Raw genomic sequence first — 25775 nt, 5'->3', positions numbered from 1 at the left:
TATCTATTTACTGTTCGTAGGTAGATATACGCTACTCTAGATTCATGACTAATGAACAGCAAATACAGTATTCCTATGTAGGCCCACATCTTGACCATTATATGCATATTTTTCTGCCCCCCCCCCCCCCAAGAAAAAAAACAACCCACCAACAACAAGGGGGGGGGGGATGAGATTGCTCATTACGCCTTTGGTTGTCATGTACACGATGACATTTTGATAAGAAAAAATAGCCTGTAATATACAATTATAGGTTCACAAGAACTATTTACTAGCGTGGCAGAGCATATATGAATAGATATTGTGATCACCCCGAGTCATTTCATTCTAATCATCGCTAGTTAAATATCCACTTCTAGATGACTGGGTAAATATCGGTATCAGGTTCGGATCATGATTAGAATGACAACGGAGAGAATGTTTACACCTATCTGTAACGGTACCAAGTACACAGTGGAATATATGATAAAACAGAGCAAGCAACATTTGAATTGTAGCTGATTGTTTTAATGGAGAAACGAATATTTCTTACCTTTTTTGTTGGATTTTCCTATTACCGCCAAGCTGTAGGTTTGTTTTGAACTTCATTTTTTGAATTTACTTGGAATTCTATCCTGACAGTGTGTTGTTTGTGTGAAAGCAGAAAAATCAGAGTAGGTCAGTGAAGGTGTGGGACAAAACTCGGACGCACAGCAAAACGCACACACACACACACACACATACATACACACACACACACAATAATTTTTGTTAGTAGGCCTAATTCTCATTCTCCCCCCCCCCAAAAAAAAAAAAATGGGCAATGACAGAAATCATTCGTTGAGGAAGACACGCAAAAAAACAAAAATATTGTTATCATAGACCAAGAACAGGTCTGAGGGAAATTTATATCGGAGAAAAGATTGGTGACTTTATGTGTCATATTTACATGCTCAACACCTTTTAATGTATCTGTTTTTCCCAATTTTTCACTGATCAACTTCTCTGAGGCTTCTTTTTTCATTCAAAGGAACATGATATAGAGTAGAATTTCTCCTTAAGCTGATAAGCACTAATCTTCCTTCAAGACTTCATTATCGGTCAAGAGAGAGAGAGAGAGCGAGAAGGAGAGGGAGAGAGAGGGAGAGAGAGGTCGAATAGCGCACAAAAAAAGTCATCTCAGTGAACTTCTGGTAGTCACTGCCTGGCCACATTCACAATCAGATAAATTAATGATCTCTCAGAGACAGAGTAAACATCAACATCAGATCTTTGGATTCTGTAGAGCGACCCAACATGTAGAGACCACCAGTCCGCTCATAACGGCAGTTTGAAGAATGCAGCTTGATCAATAGCATGTCAAACAAGACTTGTCTGTTTTTCATAAATTTAATTGCTTGAGACTCCCAACTAGATTTCTCCTTCATGCATCTATGTGATAGTTTTCCTCTTTGTTTTCAATATAAATATATTATGCAGCACTTTGGCTGACCTACTCCACGCTGGACGATATATTGTTCAACAAACACATTGTATTACCTGCAGCGGTCATAGCACGGAAAGCTAAATGGCGCCTCCCACTCCTAGAGGCGGGGATAACTCTCAGAAGATGGTCAACGACAGCGGCATCAGCAACTATGAATCTGCACCTTCCTATCCAGTCGACAGACCGGAAGGTGGTCAACCTCCCCGATTGGATCGCTCCGAGAGCAAGGTCAGCATGAAGTCAAATATAAGCCGCACCGACACTCTCCTGTCCTTCCAAAGCACACAAAACTCACCGGTAGTTCTACGCCGAAAACTCGGCATAGTCGAAACTGTCTCGCTGCTGATTGGGGTTGTCATTGGGACTGGTATATTTGTGTCTCCGAGAGGGGTATTGAGGTACAGCGGGAGTCCCGGCGCCAGCCTACTTGTTTGGTTTTTTCTGCGGTGTCATCTCTTTTATCGGTAAACTCCTAAAACTTTTCCTCACTTTTAATACTTGTATGCACGGTACATGTAAATATTATATGTATATGTATGTATCTTTGGATTCACGTTAAGGAGCCACCACATGGTAAATCATACTACATTAATGATACAAATTTGTGTTTAGCAACGATTTTGACTATCTATCGATTCAATCAATTTAGCTGATGGCAACACTTAATTGACAATACCTACACTATCTCCTTGAAGCTGAATTCAGAGCTAGGCTACGGTCACAACTCAGAGCGGCGACCGACCGATTTGTAGTCTGCTCGGTCGCTGCTGAAATTTTGGCACCTCTCAGCAGTTTTTGGAGATGCTGAGCAGGCTGTAAAACCCTAGCGATGGCCGAGCAGTGCCCTGTCGATTTCCCATCGGTCACCGATCGATTTTCAGTAAAATTTTGGCGAAATATGGGGATCTGCAACGCGCAGAGTCCGAGCAGTCACCGAGCGATGCCCCATCGGCAACTGGACGATCTCCCACGGCCACCGGCCGATTTTTACGAAATCGCTCAGCGACCGACGGGTGATCAATGGTCATCTACCCGTGACCCGTAGGCGTACCGACGGCGGCCACCCGCTGGTCTCTGCAGGAAATTTCTCACGAGCTACCAGCGTTTATTAATGTACCTATGTGATTTGTATGTGTTAATTAACTAATTAATTAAGATAAAACTCGAGGCAAAAGATCTAAGAGTTAGATTATCAACTAACAAACCTCAGCTATGTGATACCACAGATAACTAGAAATTAGGAAATAAAACAAAAGGGAGGAACACCCAAGATTTAACAAAGATTAGAATGGATTGAATTTTCCAAAATATCTTGTTTTTTCTATATTTTACAGTTTTTTTCTATTCCTCTTTAATTTCATATTTTAATTTCCCCCATCTCTTGTCATTTATTTCTTCTTCAATCAATAGGCCTTTAATGAATAATAAGGTAACCAAACCATATTTTACTACGTCAACATATTAACACTAACTTTTAGCTTTCATCTCTTTTGCCCTAAAGTGGTTGCCTCTGACTTCCGTGTCCCTCATGTTGGTTGCCGAGATGTTGAGATGCTGAGATGTTGGTGGGGTTTCCTTGCCTCTTATCCTCCCCCTGCTTCTTCCAAATTGCGCTATATTATCTTCTCCATCTAGTCCCTGGTTTCCTTCAGTGCTTCTGTCATTTTTATCTTAACTTTTTTTGTAGTCCCTAAATCGCTCGACGGCGACCGCTCGATCTATTCTCTTGGTTTTCTTCTGTGCTGTTGTCATTTTTGTCTCTCTTATTTTTGTTCCCTAAATCGCTCGGCAGCAACCGCTCGATTAGGTCAGTGCCTGAGCGGTTCCCGCTCGGACACCGAGCGTATTTTGGACAGCGAGTGAAAACTGGTCGGTCGCCGCTGAAATTTTAACTCCGCGTTAAAACTTCAGCGGCGACCGACCGATGCCCTAAATCAGATGCGCCTGGTCGGTCACTGATCGGTCACCGATCGTTGTCCGACCGGTTTTGGCTAAAAATTCACCGACCGGTAGCCGAGCAGGCTGATTTTGGTTGCTGTGAACGTAGCCTTCATGAAGTGTATGGGGGGGGGGGGGGGGGGGGGTTATATACGTGGGTGCTTGGGTTGCTGTGTAATAGTGTGTACTTATACACCATGGTTTTAAATCCTTAGTTATCATGGCTCACCCAAGATTTGATTTGACAAAAAATCAAGACTAAGACTAACAATAGAAATCTGAAAAAAATATTCTAGCTATGTTTTTCTCAGTTGAAGAAGATCAAGAAGTCAAATAAATGGTTGAAAGTGAGTAAATACTCAGTACCTATGTGCTGTACTGAGTGTGTTGTTCTATCATGTTTTTTTCCAGGGACGGTGGTGTTCATGGAGCTTGCCCTGATGTTTCCTAAAGCTGGTGGGGATCACACCTACCTTCATGAGGGATATGGTGAAGTCTTGGCCTTTCTGCACGGATGGGGCGCTTTGCTGATTGCTAGACCAATGAGTTTAGCCATCATCAGCATCGTTGTAGGAGAATACATGATATTTCCTTATGTCAACTCGGTCTCTGATCATTTGTGCCTTCGAGACGAAACGGCAGTCAAGTTACACGCAGCCACATTCATCAGTAAGTCGAATGCTGAGTGTTTAAGCAACCTATAGGAATAAGAAGTTCATGACCTACTATAATGACCGTCAGGGTCGGTCAAAACTTTCCGCCATGATAGCTCTACCGAAAGCTCCAAACACGGGTAGATAGTGCATTGTACCCCTTCCTTTATTTTTCGTGCTTTTACCAAAAAGCATACCCAAATACAACTCTTGTTATTGGTTTGTTCTGTCAGTTTGTCTTTAATGAAACCACGCATTCCCAAACATTGAAAATCAGACGGGTGCAAAGCCTTCAAGCGTTGTACACTCATACCGTTAACGTCTCCTTGGGTTTATTATGTGACACTGATCTAAGACCTGGAAAGTATTACGTCGGTACTATTTCATTTTTCATTTCATTTCATTTCATTTAATTCCGTATGCAAATAATACAAATTCATTGTCACGTAAGGACATTAACAATTTGTACAAGGTTGGAGTGTCACAAAGCAAATACAGACAATAGTGTAACAAAAGTATGATACATACACACCTGTAACTACAAACATTATGACCTACGTATTATTCAAATAATTTGATGTTCATGAAATCACTTTTTTGAAACAGCACTAGCTTTAGTAAAGAATATGGAGGGAACTTGCATATGAAGCAAAGCTTGTACAATTAGCAAGTTTCCCGAGTAAAAAAAAGAGGGTGGGGGAGTCTATGCACATGTGCGTATAGATTAGAATAAACGAGTGGGCATTCCGATTCAGAAGAGATAAGAGGAAGAGGTACAAGTAAAGCAATGGGACCAGATGACACACACAGACACACACACACATTCAAACAAACACACGCTAATACAGGAACATCCATGCAAACCCGAACAAATAAACAACAACAAAGGGTCACGAGACGAGGAAGCCAGCGAGCATACAGCATGTCAGTATAGCTTGTGTAATAAGATTGGCATATGAGAATTGGAAACAAATACTGATTTGAGAGGAAGGTTGTCTGTTGTATCAAATTTCAGTAACGACTGAATAAAAGTTTTTTTTTAATTTGATTTAAAATGTGCCAATACTGATTGAATTTTTCATTTCAGCAGGAAGGGACTTCCACATTTTGGGCCCACAATAAACAAAAGTATTTTGGGCAAAGAATGTTCGCTTTAAAGGTAGATGGATACAGCTAGATTGTCTCGTGGGATACTTATGTACGGAGTTATTAAGAACAAACATTGAATCAAAAACTGATGGAGGATCAGTGTTATGGAGCTTGTACATGAATTGACCAAGTTGCATCTGATATACATCAGTGATTTTAACGATTTTATTCTGAATGAACAAATTACGAGTGTGTGCATAAATAGACATATGGTCAATTATTCTAAGAACCTTTTTCTGCAATAATAAAATCCTGTTGAGTAATGTTGATGAGGCATTTCCCTAGGCTAAAATACCATAGTTTAGATACGGAAAAAATCAACGTAGAATAAAGTATTAATAAATTTGCTGTTGGCAAAACACATTTGAGTTTAGCTATCATTCCTATATTACGAAAAATCACTTTGCAAATAGTATCAATATGGACATTCCAGGAAAGTTTGTTATCTAAAGAAACACCAAGAAATTTAGTAGAAGTAACTTTCATTATTGGAATATCATCTAATAATAAAGGATTAGGAAGATCAGTTAGAGTGTTACTGAAAATCATATATGAAATCTTTTTCAAATTAAGGGATAACTTGTTAGCTTTCATCCAATCGATAACATGAATTGGGTCATTGTTTAATTTGGTAAAAATTTCAAAAGGGTCAGAATGAGAGTAAAATAAATATGTTAGAGTCATCAGCAAATAATATAATCTGCAATACATTTGAGGACATTTGAATATCGTTGATGTAAATAAGGAATAGGAGTGGCCCAAGTAAATTGCCTTGGAGTACACCGCAAGAGATAAACTGCATAGAAGAAGAGGAACCGTTTACGTTGACATATTGCCTACGGTCTGATAGATAATTTCTGAACCACTCCAAGGCCCTTCCTCGAATCCCATAGTGGCATAATTTGTGGAGAAGTATTTCATGGTTTATGGTATCGAAGGTCTTGGAGAGGTCCAGCAAGATTCCTACAGTATGCAGAGATGAGTCAATTGAATGAGCAATTTGGTCAATAAATGTCAAAAGTACTATATACTATGTTTCTGGCGGAAACCAAACTGCTGATTACTTAATATACCATGTTTATTAAGAAAATTGATAATCCTATTATATACAATTTTTTCAAGTACTTTCGATAGAGAAGTAACGATATCGGCCTATAATTACTCACTATTTGATTGTTATCTTTTTTAAAAATAGGAATAACTTTAGCCAGCTTCATATCATCTGGAAACTTGCCAGCTGTTAAGGACAAATTGAAAATATAAACAAGAGCAATTTGATAAATGATATTCTTTAAAATATGATTATCTATTTCATCAAAGTCAGAACTTTTATGCAATTTCAAGTCATTTACGATATCAATTACTTAGTACCTCACTGGAGTTTGTTGGTATGAAAAAAAATAGAACTTGGATCCTGTAAAAACTCATAAAACTATTTATTAGAGGCGGGGATAGATTGGGCTAAATCTTCACAAATTTGAGAAAAGCAAGAATTAAAGGTTTCAGTCATTTGCCTGGGTTCACTCATATTCTCATCCGCAACTTTCAAGTGAGATATCATTGCAGATTTCTCACTCTTAATCAAAGCATGATTAATTACTTTCCATGTATTTTTCATATCACCTTCATATAAAATAAACTGATCAGCATAATATTGTTTCTTTCCAGTATGCAACAATGATGTTAAGATGTTCTTATAATTAATATGTTTATTTTTTAATACAATATTAAATGTATCCATTATATATTTATAATACAAATCATTTTTCCTGTTTATAGGTCTTAATAATGTTTTCGTAATCCAGGGGGATTTAGGGACCATTTTACGGTGGGGTCTCTTTTGTTTCCTCCGTGGTATAATACTATCAATAGATGACTTCAGTTTTTAAATGAAAATATCATAAGACAAATTAATATCTGCGCTTAAATATACCGGAGACCAATCCACATCACTTAGGGTATCTTTCAAAATATTAATGTTATCATCATAAGTGAATTTGTACTTAGAAACATAATAATTTCTAAAACTTCCAAAAAAAATTGACCTGTCGACAAATGAGCAAAGATCGGATAATGATCAGAGATGTCTGATATTACAATATCTGTTTTAATATCTGACAATGGTAAATTAGTAAAAATATTATCAATAGGTGTCATAAATTAATCGGTTATTCTTGTGGGCTTTGTTACCACGGGCACTAAAAATGAAGACCAAAAAACATCTAAAAATTCTTGTGCCAACTTATTCTTATCACATGCGATTAAGTTGATATTGAAATCTCCCATTATCACACAGTCTTTATATGCTGTACCTGTCTTCAACAACATATTCTGAATTATTTCGTTGAATTCATGAAAATTCGATTGTGGTGGTCTGTATATTACCCCTTACAATCATATTTTTACGTTTCGGGATACGCAATTCTACAAAAAGTGATTCTACAGTGCCGTTTATGATGGATACATCATGTAAAATAGAATATTTAAGAAATTTGGGGATATATAGTGCAACACAGCCCCCCTTTTTAACCGGCCTATTTTTAACAATTAAATGATGATCTGGCAAAAAATACATATCATTAGGTGAGTCAGACAGCCAGGTTTCAGTCAGACCAATTAAAGAATTCTTAGGAAAATTAACATCCTCTAATAAAAAGTGAAACTTATCAAAATTACTATGGGCGCATCTAATGTTTAATTGAAGAAAACACAGCTCATCCTTCCTATACAAATCAGTGTAGGACTTTAGTGTACTCTGAGTAAAATACGTGGAAGATTTTAACCGATTGGTAAAAACATTGACATCATAATTAGATTTCATTTCATCTCTTTCACATCTGATTCGTTGTACAAATGGTTATCAATGTTTTTTTTTCATTTTCATTTCAATTTATTTTCATATTTCTCACATATATCACAATAAAGTATATAAATACGAAAATTATACAAAAAATAATTTAGATGAGACTTCATCGGAATGTACAGAAGTTTGATTTGGTATAAACACAAGGTCTGTATGCATGCGAATTAAACTGTGGTCATGATGCGAAAAAATATGATGGGGCCTGCGTAAAAGCATTAGCTTGTACAGCCGCAGGTCCCGCGAGTAATCAGATTAGGGGAAGTTTAAAATGCGGATGTTTTTTTAAGACCAACTATAACTGGAATGGGGAAACCGATTAAAATAAACAAAAACGAAAATCCAATTAAATATATGTCACTAAATGAAAATACAGAAAGGTCACATGTTGCAGCAGTATAACCTACTACTTAGTAAGGGCATTGGTAGAACAACAACTGGGGTTGCAGAGATTCAAGGGGTGTGTTGCAGAGTATAGAAAATGGCGTAACTGTATGACATAAATACATAAGTAGAAGGTGGAATGATGATGAGATTTGTCGTGAATGTAAAGAATACCGTGTACTAGGGAAATAAAGCTCAGGAGTAACATTCGAGCATGGGTCCTAAACCAAGCATTCCGTGTGACCATAGTTAAGGCCGTGTCACACCATTCCGGGCAAGCTACGCGGGCTTCTGGCGAGGAGGTTTCCAGCACGTAGAAGATTTTCAGCGGGCGAACAAGAATGTTTGCAATTTTCATTCATGCCTTGTCATTACCGTATCTGGGAAAGTTTTGCGGCTTGACTTGCGGGGAAACAAATTTACTCCCCGGAGCTCTCCGCAGTTGGTCCGCACCTGACAGTATCTAGCGCGTATCTCGCCTGTAGTTGCCCGGAGGTGCTCACGCAAGTCCGATTTAACCGCAACCAAGTTTTGAGCATGACCAAAACTTTTTCCGGGTGAGTCGCGAAAATGCCCGGAGAGGTCCACGCAGAACGCCAGTAAGAGGCCCTTAGCGGCAGCACTTCCCAGGCAACTCCCACGCAGGTACTTCGCAGTCCCGTATGCAGCCAAGATAATGAAATTCTGTGAGATTTCAGCCATTCCATTAGAGGAATTCCTTCACTGAGTTGTCAGCCCCCACGCGACTGGTACAAAGGTCAGACAGTATACTCGCAAGTATAATTTAAGAAGAACGCGTCCAGCAAGTAAGACACACGCGTTGACTCGCTCAAATCCTATCTCGCCCTCAGGAATGTCCGGTATGCTAGAAAATCCCTACACGTAACAAGCCCGGGTAGCTTGCCCGGAAAGGTGTGACAGGGCCTAATTACGGTTGCGGGTAAAAAAAATATGCGTGCGCACCTCCGGGCGACTACGGTTGAGATACGAGCTAGGTACTGTCATGTGCGGATCGTCTACGAGGACCTCCGGGTAGTCAAAATTGTTCTTTGCAAGTCGCACGCAAGGCTTGCCCGGAAAGGTGTGACACGGCCTTAACCGACAGCTGTCACGCACGAGAATTTCGAGAACCGAGTGGAACAATAGGTGCATGAAGAGCGCAACAGGCAGACTGATCAAAAATAGTGTTCATGGTTAGGACCTGCCGGACTACTAATAAGGGATAGACAAGGGGTAACATAAAGAGCAACAAGAACTATACACTATGCATGCCGTACAATGTAGCTGCTAAGAAGATATTGCTTCAGTTTTCGTTTGAATGAGGTTACAGTGGTACAACTTACAAGTTCCGTAGGGAGTTCGTTCCAATATTTGGGCCCAGTGAACAAAATGTATTTTTTCGCGAAAATTGTTCGGGTACGTGGAAGGTGATATGCGTAACGTTGACGAGTTGGATAATCATGGACTGTATAATTTCTTGTAAACATTTGGGAAAATACGTCTGGTAATTGGCCAGTTGAAAATTGAAACATAAACAGGCCAACGTTGTAACAAAATAACTCGGGAATTTTCAAAATTTTGTTACTAACAAAAAGTTCGTTCGTGTGGGATAAATATCCAGTGTGGTTAACAATAATCTAACAGCGCGTTTTTGTACAAGAAATAACGAATCAATAAGGTTTTTAGAAGCATTTCCACGCCGGAATCCCATAGTTGAGATAGGGAAATATCAAAGTTGAATATATGCTCTGTAGAATATTACATGGAAAATGATAGCTAAGTTTGTTAAGAACCCCGGCATTTCTAGCAATAATTCTGCTTACATAATTAACATGGGTTCTCCAAGACAAATCACTATCGATATAAAGACCCAAAAATTTTGTACTGTTGACCTGTGACAGATCAATGTTGTTTATCTTGACAGAGAGAGGTAACACAGGTGGCGAATTACTGAATAACATAATTTTATACTGAGTTTTATCGATGTTTAAGGATAATTTGTTCGCAAAAATCCAAGATTGAAGAGAAACAAGTTCTTTATTTATTATGTTTATAAGCGCATCAGGATTTTGATGAGAGAAGAACAAATTTGTATCATCTGCAAAACAAACGAAGGAAAGAATCTGAGAGGAGTTCTGGATATCGTTAATATATAAAATAAAGAGAAGTGGGCCTAACAAGGAACCCTGTGGAACACCACAAGAAATCCATTTTGGTTGGGACTCGTGACCGTGGATACTTACAAATTTCAGTGAACCATTGTAGCGCCCTTCCCCGAATTCCGTAATGATTTAACTTATAAAGTAAAATGTCATGGTCTATTGTATCAAACGCCTTGGAGAAGTCAAGGAAAACACCGACAGTGTGAGAAACATCATCTATAGCATGAGCTATCTTATCAATAAACTTGAGTAATGCGTGAGTTGTACTATGTTTTTTTCCGAAATCCAAATTGAGATTCAGTAAATATTTTTGACTGAAGAAGAAAACTAAGGGTGCGTTTATACACAAGTCTTTCGAGTATCTTTGAAAAGGAAGTTAAAAGAGAAATGGGGCAATAATTATTGACAAGGTCTTTTCGCCCTTTTTTAAAAACGGGAACAACTCTTGCTACTTTCATTTTTTGAGGAACTTTACCAGTAGATAAAGATTGATTGAAAATATAAGTAAGAGGCGAAATTATTTCATGAATCACATTTTTTACCAAGAAGTTTGTGATTCCATCATATTCCGAACTTTTTTATTGTTTAACTTATCAACAATCTTTATTATTTCATCTTCGACAATCGGGACAAAAAATAAAGATTCCATATTCCTACCACCCAGGAAAGAGTGAAATTCCCGCTGCGCTTCAGGAAGTTTATCAGCCAGATTTGGCCCAATGTTTACCAAAAAAAATCATTAAGAACTTCAGCTATATCTATGGGGTCAGTCAAATGTGTTTCAGGATTGTAAACAAGGTGCATAAAATCCTTGTCGTCCAGTGCGGTTAATGGGAAATTGCAAGAATCATTCATGTTGTAAATGAATGGTCGCAACTAAGTCCAGAACGCTATCAGACATGGCTGTTAGTGGCTGAAGACTGCCGACACCCTGACGGCCATGTCGAGATTCATTGACCCGTGACAAAACAAGAACACCACAGAAAATACTAAACAGAATGATACAGTGATACAGTAGGAACGAAAGGAGGGATAAACACCATACATACCTTCACCACACAACACACACACATGATTGGGTATATAAACGAAATTGGGTATACAAACGAAAAAAAAAAATGCAGATTCTGAAAGTTTCGGATTTTTGTTACGTTTCTGACGAAAGTGATCTGTTTAAGACACCCGTCACGAGCATGTCATCCACGAGTCATACAGCCCACGAGTCATACAGCCCACGAGTTATACAGCCCACGAGCTAGACACCAAGTAAACAAGTCTCATGAGCTCGTCATCAAGTAAGATAAGCCCATGAGTTGTACAGTCAACCATCCAGACACTATTGGCAAATAAGGCCATGAGCTCGACATTATAAGTAGAACAAGGTCCACAAGCTTGACACCAGCCCCACCCCCCCCAAAAAAAAACAACAACAACAAACAAAAAACCAAACCCGACATTACATCTTATTTTGCCTAGTGTCAAGATCGTGGGCTTTATGACTCATAGACCTTGTTCTCGTGTACTGTATGTCTCATGGGTGTCAAGCTCGTGGGATGACCCCTCTGTTTCCCCGTACTCTAGAAATCTATACCCAATGCGGAAATTGAAGTTACTGATCTAGACGAAAGAACCCAACCATCGCAAGATGCCAAGATAACTACTGAACTCCCTACTGTTTACAGTTTTTCTTTAGTTAAAATACAGGCATTTAATGTTCTCACTACTGTTACACCCTGTTATCTTACATGGACCCTATCTAATAGTGTAATAAAACATAAACAAGGTCCATTTTCAATAATCCTTTCTTTCTACCAGTTTTCGTGATGCTTCTTCAAGCTTCTAATCTCCGAGTGGTAGCCAGGGCACAAAATATCGCTACCGTCATCAAAATCCTGACTCTCCTTCACATCATAGCTTTGGGACTTTACGACATTGCAGTAGGTAGGTTTTTATATCAGTTCGCTTTTGAAGTCACTGTTCAGTTGTATAAGTTTTGGAAGATGTGCTGGGTGTTTTTTTCACTCATAATTTTGTGCCTAATATTCACAAGGACAATTTTTTTTTTAAATTCTAGAATGAAATTTCTGCTTTAAGAAAAATGAAAGACAAAAAGTACAAAGCAAAATACAGGTTTGCATTGCGTGATTAATATCAAAGTTACTAAAATTTAGATATTAATTGCAAAAATGAAGCATAAGCTAGCTGATCTATCATGTATCTGTGTGAAGTCTTTGTGTAATGTACTACAGATACCCTTGTCTTGGTGACGGTTTTTCATAGTATAGAGATTACTCTGTCTTTCAGACGCCCGCCTATGAGATTGGAATAATCTTTGTGATATTTTCACACTGCTTTGATCTTGCAGACGGTCCGGGATATCTGGCTGTCGATAAGTCTTTTGAGGGATCTTCTACTGATGTCTTTTCGTATGGGATGGCCTTCTATCAAGGAATGTTTGCCTTTGAAGGATGGTAATGAATAACTCATCACCAAGTCATCAATGCAAAGACTACATTTCATTTTGACCTGGAATGGAATGACACGATGTACCTGTTCAAAGTTTCGAAGCCTTATTCAGAACTTCAAGTTGAATGAATTATTCTTGGTATCATTTTTGTTTTGTAAACAGTCAAGCGGCATAACTTCTTGATGCTGTTTGCAAATCGGCTTCTGATTATACCCATCTGTTGTGAATTCTGTCAGGTAACTAATTACTGACAGTTGTCACTAGCAAACGGTACCAATGAGACACCTCGGGCAACACGAACTGGTATTGACAGACATGCACTTGTTTATGTGGATTAAGTGAATCAATACTTTTAGTATGTCGTAGTAAATTCCGTGAATAATTTCTTTATCTAGTCGCACATTCAATACGTGACGTCACAAACTGCAATAGTCTTCTCATCCAGCGATGGCAACACAAAAACTTTAAAACGTCATAACTTTTGAACGGGTTGTCCAATTTCCCTCAAAGTGTCACTAATGCGTACTACACTGTACTAATATTGCTGCATTCACTCAATCCATGTTGTTTATTTGGGTGGGCTTGTCCTTTGACCCTTGGTTAACGTGAAGATCTCGGCCAAGGCAACTCGCCACCAGTGAATAACTCAGCCGAACGTAGTGATCTGCGGGTGATAGATTTCTCTCGGCACTGCTCGTAATCTTTCTTTCTGTTAGTTTGAAGAGTAGATGATAACCGGTGTATATACCACAAGTACCAATCTCATTACCCTACAAGTACTGAGTAAAAGAATACTACCCCCCCCCCCCAAAAAAAAAAACCCAACAGCAACAACATTTCCAACAAACAAGGTTAAATGGAAACTTGCCCCCAAAACAGGTAGGCTACGTTTGGATTGGGCAGAACACATCATTGAAGTTTAAGAACAAAATCAGACATTCGGTTCATAAGTTATGAATTTGTAAGGTCTTACATGGGCTGGGAACTTTCCAACAGATTGTCCGATTTTCCTCAAGCTGTTAGTGATATGTTCCGCTGTTATTGCTTTATTTGCTCAATACATATTTGTATTTGGACTTTGATCTCCTTTTCATTATTTTTTCGGTTACAGCTCGTTATTCCGAAGGTTCGTTATTCCGAAGGCTCTTTAGTCCGAAGATTCGTTATTCCGAAGGTTCGTTGTTCCGAATTTCATTTTCGGATTAACGAATCTTCGGAATAACGAACCTTCGGGATAACTCCACAAATGTTAGGATTAACGAACCCTTTTTCATTTTCGGATTAACGAACCTCTAGGTATAGGGAATTTGTTTGTTTCGGATTAACGACCCTGCGGAATAACGATCCTTCTGAATAGCGAACCTTCGGAATAACGAACAGCACCAATTTTTCAATGCCTGTAACAAAATGGCAAACATCATTCCCTCTATACATTAAACGGTTTTCCTCTTTTATTTCTCCACGAGTTAAATTATAAACTCCTCAATCTCATTTCTTTATTTGCAAAGAGAGCATGGATGATAGAGCTTTTGCCAATGACTGTCAAAACTCATGTTTTCGTCGTCACTTTAATTGTCATACGGTGCTCAAACATGTACAGTACCGCATAATATCTAGTGCCATTTGTATGGAAATGAAGGGATTATTCTGATGTCATTAATGAATTCATAAAGGGAAAGTCCAGGCAATTTTCATAATAAGCCAATCTGGAGTTAGCTCATGGGCACATCGGTACAAATGACCATTCTTTTTTCTAAGTGGGTTAGAGGCACTTCACTAGTTTCCAGAGCGATATACGTGTAATGCATAAAGGCCGTGTCACACCAACCTTGCGTGCGACTTGCAAAGAACAATTTTGACTATCCGGAGGTCCCCGTAGATGATCCGCACATGACAGTACCTAGCATGTATCTCAAAAGTAGTCGCCCGGAGGTGCGCATGCATACTTTTTTTTTTTTTTTTACCCGCAACCGTGTTTAGGCCCTGTCACACCTTTCCGGGCAAGCTACTCGGGCTTGTTACGTGTAGGGATTTTCTAGCATACCGGACATTCCTGAGGGCGGAAAAGGAGTTGTGCGAGTCAGCGCATGTGTCTTTCTTGCTGGACGCGTTATACTAGCGAGTGTACTGTGTGACCTTTGTACCAGTCGCGTGGGGGCTGACAACTTAGTGAAGGAATTCCTCTAATGGAATGGCTGAAATCTCACAGAATTTCATTATCTTGGCTGCATACGGGACTGCGAAGTACCTGCGTGGGAATTGCCTGGGAAGTGCTGCCGCTAAGGGTCTCCTACTGACGTTCTGCGTGGACCTCTACGGGCATTCCCGCGACTCACCCGGAAAAAGTTTTGGTCATGCTCAAAACTTGGCTGCGGTTAAATTGGACTTGGGTGAGCACCTCCGGGCAACTACGCGCTAGATACTGTCAAGTGCGGACCAACTGCGGAGAGCTCCGGGGAGTAAATTTGTTTCCCCGCAAGTCAAGCCGCAAAACTTTCCCAGATACGGTATGACAAGGCATGAATGAAAATTGCAAACATTCTTGTTCGCCCGCTGAAAATCTTCTACGTGCTGGAAACTACCTCCTCGCCACAAGCCCGCGTAGCTTGCCCGGAATGGTGTGACACGGCCTTAAGCCATACGTATGTTTATGGGATTCATCAATCCTGTTCAAATCAAACAAAGAATGAACTTTCGTAGACCAGATGACAAAAATGATCCGTCAATTAACATTTGGGAAAGTATCCATTTCATTATTTTTCAATAAATGTATAAACATTTCTTTCTATTGATATTGCCAAATACCACTTTTGCTTTGAGGGTCAACAAGTTAGTATCGGCTGTGAAGTGGTAGCCTGGCTGGTGTGTTTCCTTTGGAATGTGTCGAATGTGGCTGCATGTTTAATTCCTTGAGATGATTGATAATACGTAGCAAAGCATTGCTAGCTTAATGATAGGGTGTTAATCGCCAGGACGGTGATGATTACGCTGACGATGATATACAATCATGATTCATTTTCTTTCATTTCTCACTCCTATCTCCAGTTTTTCATTCTAACATGACAGTATCGAGAAACTGGGTAACAGACACAGTTAGACAGTCCTTTGAATTACAAAGACGTATATGAGAAGACCATACACCAATATATGAAAGTTATAAGATAATCTATATAGAGTAACTTATTTTGACTTTTCTTTAGCATGACACTATACAGGACAGCTATACAAAATGTTTCGATCCAATAAGTAGAACTTAACGAAATAATTACTCGGTCATTCCTTGTTTCTTTCAGGAACACTCTATCCTATTCAATGGAAGAGATGAAAGAGCCGGCTAAGTGAGTTCTGATGTTGCTTTCTCGTAACATAAACATTATGGCTTTATCTAACTTTTGTTTAAAACAATTTTTTTTTAAAAAGGACGTGATGTACATGTAATGCCAACTTTTATTCTTCTACATTTCATTGAAACACACTGAACTGAAATTTCGTGGTGTCGATTGGACGCAATAAACGATTGATTTATCATGTTTATCTTCAAATATCGTAAGTGCGGATTTGGTATTACTGTTATTACAGCTTAATATTTCAGCTGATGTTCATGTCATCAACTCATAGCTGTTCCATTGTTTATGGAAAAAGAAACGATTTTAAAACCATGTTAGTTGTCATTAACCTAGCAACTATACAAACAGCTCTTACCACTAAAGTCATCATCGCGAGGTCATTACAATACACGCCATAAAAATCGATACGACGGATCTGAGGTAGCTTTTAGATTTTAGGCAGGTTGAAGTAGAGACGTAATTAATGTGACCATCCTATCCGCACATATATCAATGCTTCCTATAAAGGGGATGGATAGTAACTGAACAGTGGGAATCAGTGGGAATGCAGGGGGATGATTGTTCCAATCCTTGTAGGATTCATTTAAGAGTACAAGTACATTACATATCTATTGATGTATGAAACTTTTATTTGCTTCAGAACGGTCTCATATTCAAGTAGTGTGCAGTTTAATGCCCCGTTACTGTACAGGCAGGCCAACATGGAAACATTAAACTGCACTTTACTTGAATATGAGACCATTCTAAAGCAAACAATTTTCACACAACAATAGATACATAATGTACTCTTAAATGAATACCACAAGGATTGGAACAATCATCCCCCAGCATTCCCACCGATTCCCACTGATCAGTTACTAGCCATCCCCTTTAAGAGTACATTATTTATCTATTGTTCTGTGAAAATTATTTGCTTCAGAACGGTCTCATTTTCAAGTAATGTGCAGTTCAATGTCCCGTCACTGTACAGGAATGCTAACCTGGAAACATTAAACTACACATTACTTTAATATTAGACCATTCTGAAGCAAATAATTTTCACACAACAATAGACCTATAATGTACTCTTAAATTAATCCCACAAGGATTGGTACAATCATCCCCCTGCATTCCCACTGATTCCCCCTGATCAGTTACTAGCCATCTTCTTTAACAATGACGTTTTGCGCCAGAAATGTCGAATTTTGCAATTCCAGAACTATCCCATGTAGATTTCAGTAGAGATAAAACACGTTTATGTTTAAGCGTTCTTTAAAATTCATACACGTTCAGCTTAATTAACAGCACAATAGACTGCTAAAACTCCGGCCATAATTATTTGAAATTATGAAATACCGTGAAGATTACTGTCTTTGTTGAAGGATGCTTCATATTTGTGCAACGAAACTGATATACCCATTCTAACCAATATTATCTGCAGAACCCTTCCTCGTGCTATCGCTATCGCCATGCCGACTGTGACGATTCTGTACATTCTGACAAACATCGCCTACTATAGTGTGCTATCACCAGATGTTGTCCTCCAGTCAGAAGCTGTGGCGCTGGTGAGCCTGCAACGGAGAACGAGCTTCTTTTTAATCAGTTGGGATTTTAGAATCTTGTCTAACTGCAAGATCTTTTGTATCATCTATTACTGGTACCTCGATGTGCATGAACGTCATCGCAGTATGAATGACTCAAATAAATGAGCTTTGATAATAACAAATACTTTGGGTGGGTTTATTAATGTTGCCAATCCTTGTGTTCGGTAAATTGTACAGATAACCAGGTACACGAAGTATGGACATTTACATCAACTTCACATTTTAGGCGTGTGAAGTATAGTACAGAATTGAACAGCTTTCGACAGTTTGTTTTGTTACTGCTTCACTGGCTCCTTTATACCCAAGCGAAGAGCCTTTTCTCTAGTACGGGACGCGAACCTTTTCAAAGCCCTTCAGCTTTAGTGGTTGCAGAGGGTAGTTACTTGAGACTAGTCAAGCCCTAGCTAAAGCCAAGACCCAGCAATAGTCCAGAGGCTAAGGACGCTCTCGACTAGCGGTGCTAGTGACAGCGTGAAGACCTTTGCAAAAAGGTTATGATATGGGCCTACTAGCCGAACGATTACCAGTGTCGAGATGGAGTGTGGTCATATAAAAAGAGGTCCCTGAAATTTCACGTGTACTCGAAATCCTTCTCGTTCTCCAAACAGAGCTTCTCGGCCTTTCACAGCCAGATCTTCGGCTGGTTAACACCATTCCTCATTTGCTGTGCAGCCTTTGGAACGGCGAATGGGATATGCTACACATTTTCCAGGTATGTCTTTGTCCGGTCATGCCTTACCTAACCCCACTCAGGCATCTCACTCCTCATATTTGTTTCGACATCACCGTAATCACGTTATCACATTAAGGAGCTGGATAGAAACCAGTTCATGCTGACTGAACCATGATGTATATAGAAGGTGAAAAGACTCTTGGAGATAGTGACAGAGAACGTGGCCAGAACGTACATGGAGTGAATCTGTCTCGGAGCGTTGCATACCTTGTATATTTTGAAGTATGCACATGCTTCATAATTCCAACGGTGTCGTCACACACCTTACTTACAGACATTCCTCAATAAGACTACTCACTCATTCCACTTGAAAGTATGTGATAACAATCTGTACACGTTGTATTATGTAACGATCAATCAGCAATGCTAGCAAAATGAAAAGCAAGGGAATTCGAACCTATTAATGAAAATGCCGGGACTCTTCTCAAAACTGCGTAGATTTACTGTATTAACATTCGCCTTTCAAAAAAAATAAGACTATTCAATGACATGTGACTTGTGTAGTGTGGCCAAGGCAATAAGTTGTATTATTTTGATGTCATGAAGTTATCCAATAATGAATAAAATTAGAAGCATTAAAAATCGAATGGGGCCAGACAAGGGCCAAAAACACACGTGATAATGATATTGTGTGGTACTCTGAAACAGGATGACGGTGGCCCTTGGACGGGAAGGCCACATGCCGGGAGTGTTGGGTATGGTGAGTCCTGACACCCTCTCACCTAATGCGGCGCTCTTTCTCATGGTAAGAAATGTTTGAATGATGTGAATAATGATGATAAAATGAAATAGCAATGATCACCACTATAAGACGTGGTCACATTTTAGTCTGCGAACTATTTTCCTACATGATCCCATCATCGTCTGCTAGCTGGCAACACCCCAACTCTTCTAAAGAGCAAGAATTAGCGAATTCCACACTGTCAGGAAGATATGTATATGTTGTTTTGTTTGTAGAGTACCAAGCTTGCCATAAGTAACAGGAATGAAGAAGAGTTGTCTTCCACATACAATATATATCATTGTGACTGACGGCGGTGATGATGTAGTGGGCCTAGACAGATGTATCGGAAAGAAAAGCACCGCGACTGACGTTTCACCTCCGAAGTAACGTTCTAGGCGTGTTGACATCGCGTGTTTGTGAGACGTGATGACGTAAATTTCATCTCTTTTGTAGTAAGCCTTCCTCCAGTAAATTTTGTTAAAAGACATGCAATGTTCTATATAAGAATTACGTATTGCAAAGGTTGATTGTGATCAAGTCTATGGGTAAATAGACCTATTACGGTTCCTTCTTCCGTCTCTTACAGTTATTGTAGAATATGTCGTCGGGTAAATTCAGTGCGGAAATGGTGTGCTCTGTTTGAATAACAAGCATTAGATGTGTAAGAATTTGCATGTTATTCAAATAGGAAACACCGTCTAATCAACTTGATAACTGACTTCATATACATTGATTACACCATTATCCCTGGATTATGTGATATTTTACTGACCCATGTTCACGTTGTGACCCTTTACTTCCGGCTCAGTGCTCCCTGTCCCTTGGCATGCTGCTGCTTCCTTTCAGTCTCGAACACCAAATCGAATTCTTCAGCTTTGCCATTTGGATCTCGTACACCCTCATCGCCCTGGCTGTCATCGTCCTTCGCGTTCGCAAGCCAGAAATACCTAGACCGTATAAGGTGAGTGTGTCCCACGTGGCTTACTCAAAACGATAGCCCAGTGAACTGAGTATTATAGAACTTCTTTGGTATTACGTTACTCCCTCCTGAATCACTGTACAGCTAGTGCTCGAGGGGGCGTTGTTCAAAAATACAAGCATGATGGAAGATTTTAGTGTTGTAAAAGTTACGCAGCTCATGGAATCCCGTGCGAATGCATTCAATACAATTCAATTCAATTCAATTCAAGTGATTTTATTTCCATCTAAAGTAATAAAAAGCAATATACATAACGCGTACATGAGTACATAATATTTAAGGAACTTTGAATCTCATAAGCTTCAACAGAACGTGAATACAATAATTATACTGATATCAACTTTGGTTTGGATAAATAAACAAGTAAACAATACAATCTTATTTTGTAACTCTACATGGAAAAGAGGAATTCACACGAAAAGCATTGCTTGTAAAATTTGTGAATTACATGTGCATTGCTCCATTTCATTTCTAATTTCTATTCTTTTGCACATTGTGCAACTGTCAAGCTTTCATTCGAAAGCGGATTCGACGAGTGGGATTGTTTTTCTTTGCCTTGTGTAAGAACATTCTACCTATTACTAACGGAACACAAAAAGGCAGTCAGTTGATACAATTTAACTGCTAAAAAAGGGGATCAACACACGAACAATGTAATTTGTCACAATCATTACACCAGAGCTGCATCAATTATAAATTGTGACTGTTTGTATGTTTGTTTTTCTTTTGTCAATTCACAAGATTTTTATTTCATTAAGCGATACAGTCCTTCCTTTATCTTTCCCATAGTTACTCCTTTCGCAAAAAAAAAGAAGAAATGCTTCTTGGGCTGTCACGTGAAAACACAGCAAATCAGTATGATCTAAAGTCATGAATTGAATATCTGCGCTACAACGAAGCAATGCTCTAAATAACAGAGATCTGCTCAGTTTTCACACATTTTATCAGATAGCAGAAAAGTTCTTCACTGTCGTGCTATAGGGGTGTTCTTGACGATGGGATGTCCATTCCCTTTGCGAAGACGGTCCTCGGACTGATGCGTTCATACGACGTATTCCAAACTTTACGGTAATGTTTAAGGCGCTTGAATATTGTCACCAATATGTATGTGTGAGTATAGTATACAGGCCTGTACAAAAAATATTCGTACGATATATCTTTTGTTTTCCCCACCTGACTAATGCTCGAGTAATGATAAAGACTTGAGTGAATCGTGCACTAGGGGCTTGCACGGCGGAGCTATGGTTACCCTGAGTAAAAAGGATCATGTTTGTATCACTGAATTGAATCTGAATAATTATTAATACTATTCCCTGCAGGTAAATCTAGCCCTCCCCGTACTGTTGTGTGTGGCTGGGATCTTCTTCATCCTCGCTCCCTTCGTTGAATCTCGGCTGGTGGACGTCTTGGGAGTTGTGATTGTCATTGGTAGCGGCCTGGTGGCCTATTTCATCTTCATCTTCTGGGAATACAGACCACCATTCATGGGTGAGCAGAGCATACACATTTGGCATTTCCAGCTCTAGCCCGAGTCCCGCTGAGTAGGGATACAACCGTGCTCAGAGTGCTGAAACGAATGAGACACAGAGCAATGACAATTATTAAATATCTGACTTTTCTTTTAGTCTTATTGACCATCAATATAAGTTTTGAGGTTATGGTTAGTGCTTGAGTTGTGGGAGAAAAAGCTGAGTAATTTGGCAAGGCGTTTCCCTTTTAGAATAAAGATGCAAGATGATGGAAAATGTTGTAACTTGAAAAAAGGAGGGAACTATCACCAAAAATCTGACGTAGTGGCGAAAAGAGCATTATGTATCCGGTCAAATTCGAGTTTACAAGGAATTTACATTAAGCACTCAAGGTTTATGAAACGCCTTGCCGTCTTTCACATAAACTTTAACTAAATTCTTTCGTTTTGAAATTGTCCACAGATACCGTTACGATATATTGCCAGCTATTTTTCAACGTCATTCCATCCGAGTACCAACCACCACCTGATATGGCTACATCGGATGGCTCTCAGGTCGACAAAGAAGAGATTAAAGAAAAGGTCACCATTGACGGCTCGAGAAGAATGAGTGAAGAAAAACAAAAGATACTTGATGAGAAGGAAGCAAAATAAAACCTTTGTTCTGGGGTTTGATTATTATTTGCTACATTCACTTGGAATCACTCACACTGCGGCTGTACCCATATATTTGATTTAACTGATGCTATGTATGGAAGTATATATAAGTACGTGTAAGTATTATTATGACAAAACGTGTCCAGTAAGAGTCAATTGTCTTATTCTGGAATAAGACTCCTATACCAAATCGACAACTTCAGAGAACCAATGGAGATTATTCGCGATAATCTTTTTGCATTCTTTTCTCTCATTTCATTTCCAACAATGCAAAACATTTTCATACACAAAATAACACAATATCAATACAATGTAGTAACAAAGAAATCTACGTGAAGTTAGCAATACCACGCAACACAAAAGCAAATGAAAATTGAATTGAAATTAAAGTTGCAGGAAATGGAGGAGACATGCTGAAAAGCTAAGATTGTAATTTGCAGTCTCCTCGTGGACAAAAAGACTAAATAACATCAAGGAAACAAGTTGCTAGATATAATATAAAAAGTACTTTCATACTGTATGTCCCACTGAGGTTGTTATGTAGGTCCTAGTCGTCGCTTCTTTTCTTTACACCAAAAAAAAAAATTAATCGAGTTTAAATATATTTCAGTTTGTCATCTGCATTTCCCTTTGATGCTTAAAGATGACCATTTAGTAGAGGACAAACTCACCAGTGACTGGAGATGAACATGGTCAACTAGATTTGATAAACAGTGTATTGCCATCCCACATTCTGGCTAACCAAATTGTACGTGTTTTACAGTAGTTTTTAATTTCCAACTGAATATCTGCTGGATATACGTATGGGAATGTAATTTATCTATTCTTAAGTTCATTTTAATTTCATCCTTTCTGTAATTCCAATATGAGTACCAATATCAATATATTTGAAATAGCATACATCGGAATGGCTTCAAAACATACGAAGTTTTTGAATTATGTATTTCACCATTTTAGTGTTACTCTCTGCTGTACGTAGTGTAGAAATGTGATACAGGCCATATGCATGAAGAAGACTGTAATCTCGGTTTGAAGTTTACTGTTATATTGTATGGGACGTCAGAGCAACACTTTGTAATGTGCTTCTGTGCAAATTCTTATGTGCATACCGTTCAATCCTTTCTTTGCGTTATTATTTTACAGACGATACTTCGAATCAAGCTCTCTTAATTTGCACTTTTATATGGCCTATTGTGCAAACATTCCCCTCATATTTGAGAAATATTGACCAGATAGAAATACGACAACTTAACTGAAGTAATGTGTGTACGTTTTTTACGGAATAAATATTTTCCTATCACTTTCCCCCTTAAGATCTTTTCCTGTCAAAGTAGTAGTTCTGCCGCTATCATCCCGCATTCTAGCTTATGAATTTTGAAGTCTTTGCAATAGTTTTTAGAACAAACTTATTATTCAGAGCATCCGCTTATTTTGCGTTATCCCCTATGAGGATATCAAGTCCATTTAATTATTTTGTTTCTTTAATTCCATTGTCAAAAGCAATATCAAGATGATAGGCACAGCCTACATTAGAACAGCCTCAAAGCATAGGGATGAAGTTCTTGACTTATGGATTTCACTATTTTATTGTTACTCTTTGCTGTACAGGTCACATGCATGAAGGAGACTGTAAATTCCATTTGAAGTTTACAGCTGTGGGGGACGTTAGAGCAACACTTTATACTATGTTTCTGTGCAAATTCCTGTGAAGACCGTATACCTTTTTGGGGGTTTTATTTTACACACGCTACTTCGAATGAAGCTCTCTTAATTTGTACTATATGGCTTATTATGCAAATATTGCCCTCATAGAATATACTGCCAAGCTAAAAGTACAGCTTGACTGAAATAATGTGTGCACTTTTTTCAGTTTCACATTTTTGGTCTTGAAATCAGTTATCAAATTATCATTTCTGCTGTTATCATCCCAAAAATAAATTTGAAGCGGTATTCTTTAATGTACATATATCTATTCTTATGTTGAGCTATTCATAACTTATTGTCTTGTACCGAACGAGTGCTAGAAAACAAGCATTCCAACTTTAATGTATTTGCTAATATATTTTTAAAGAAAAGGTTTCATATTAAAGCGCTTTACCAAGCATAAGGACTTAGAAAATAAGAAAGCATTGAACATGAAATCAAGAATATAATAGAAGCGAATATCGGAAAATGCTGTGTGCCGTATGACGAACTTTCTTGAGATGTGCTATGCAGTATGTCCTAAGTTGATGTGATTTATATTTCGATGTACTCCTATATTTTATACTTTGATGTGCAAGTTTGCATATAGGTTTTAAAGTTTAGCTGATATGCGTATGTTATGCAAGCAACTCAGACACGGAGAGACTGGTGTGTCACCAGACATTTGTATTTGTGTTTTGATTATTGTCTTCTTCTCCTTCTTTTGCGTGTTCCATCGCTTGCTACAGATAGAGTAGACTCAATAAAACGTATAATCTAAAGCCATCTGCCTTCCTGGATCAACACTTTTTCGAATGGGAGAAACAGAGTAAATGAGAGATAGAGAAAGAGAGGAAGAGGGAGAGAGTTAAGAGGGGGAAAGATGGGAGAGAGTGAGTAAAGAGAGGCTCCAAACAGGGAGGGGGAGAAGGCTGAGAGAAAAAAGAGAAAATGTAAGACTGGAGATATGCTGTGGCAACATTATTATACTAAACGCCACGTGAAGATGATGATGAAACAGCATTTATAGAGAAACATTAAAATCAACCGAGGTAGGAACCATCAAAACCCAAAGGTCGTGATAACCAGACGACTATAAACAAATTGCCTTCATTCGATTCGAGTTTGTCTTCGTCTGTTTGCACCCTGAGTGTGAAACCGTACACTAAATGGATTTCTAAAATATGAAATGAATGTCAGACGTACAGGAATTGTGAAGACTTATCGGCTCAGTTCACTTTGACGAGGCTGCAAAGGACCACAGCTATCATGACGTCATCCCACGAGCTCGACACCCACGAGTCGTAATAGTCAACGAGCTATTATTGTACAAAGGTCCATGAAACATAAACTAGCTAGACACCGAGAAAAACGGACCCACTAGCTAGACACTAAGTAAAATAGGCCCATGAGCCAGACACTATATATACAAGATAAAGGCCATGAACTCGATACTAGGTAAATAAGGCCCACGAGCTTGATACTGTCAGAAAATAAAAAGTTCACGAATTCGACTCTACGTG

At 38.8% G+C, this 25775-nt stretch overlaps 1 pseudogene; it reads left to right on the top strand.

The window, feature by feature from the left end:
- The first annotated feature begins 1546 nt into the window (after positions 1-1546).
- LOC139729786 (b(0,+)-type amino acid transporter 1-like) lies at positions 1547-22566 on the top strand (annotated as a pseudogene).
- Positions 22567-25775: the final 3209 nt, after the last annotated feature.

The sequence above is a fragment of the Diadema antillarum genome, unplaced genomic scaffold (genome assembly GCF_040938485.1).
Source record: "Diadema antillarum isolate AM-2024a unplaced genomic scaffold, OU_Dant_1.0 seq00000263_RagTag, whole genome shotgun sequence".
NCBI classification, from domain to species: Eukaryota; Metazoa; Echinodermata; class Echinoidea; order Diadematoida; family Diadematidae; genus Diadema; species Diadema antillarum.
Note: the sequence above shows the minus strand (reverse complement) of the source record. Positions and strands in the feature narration are given on the sequence as shown.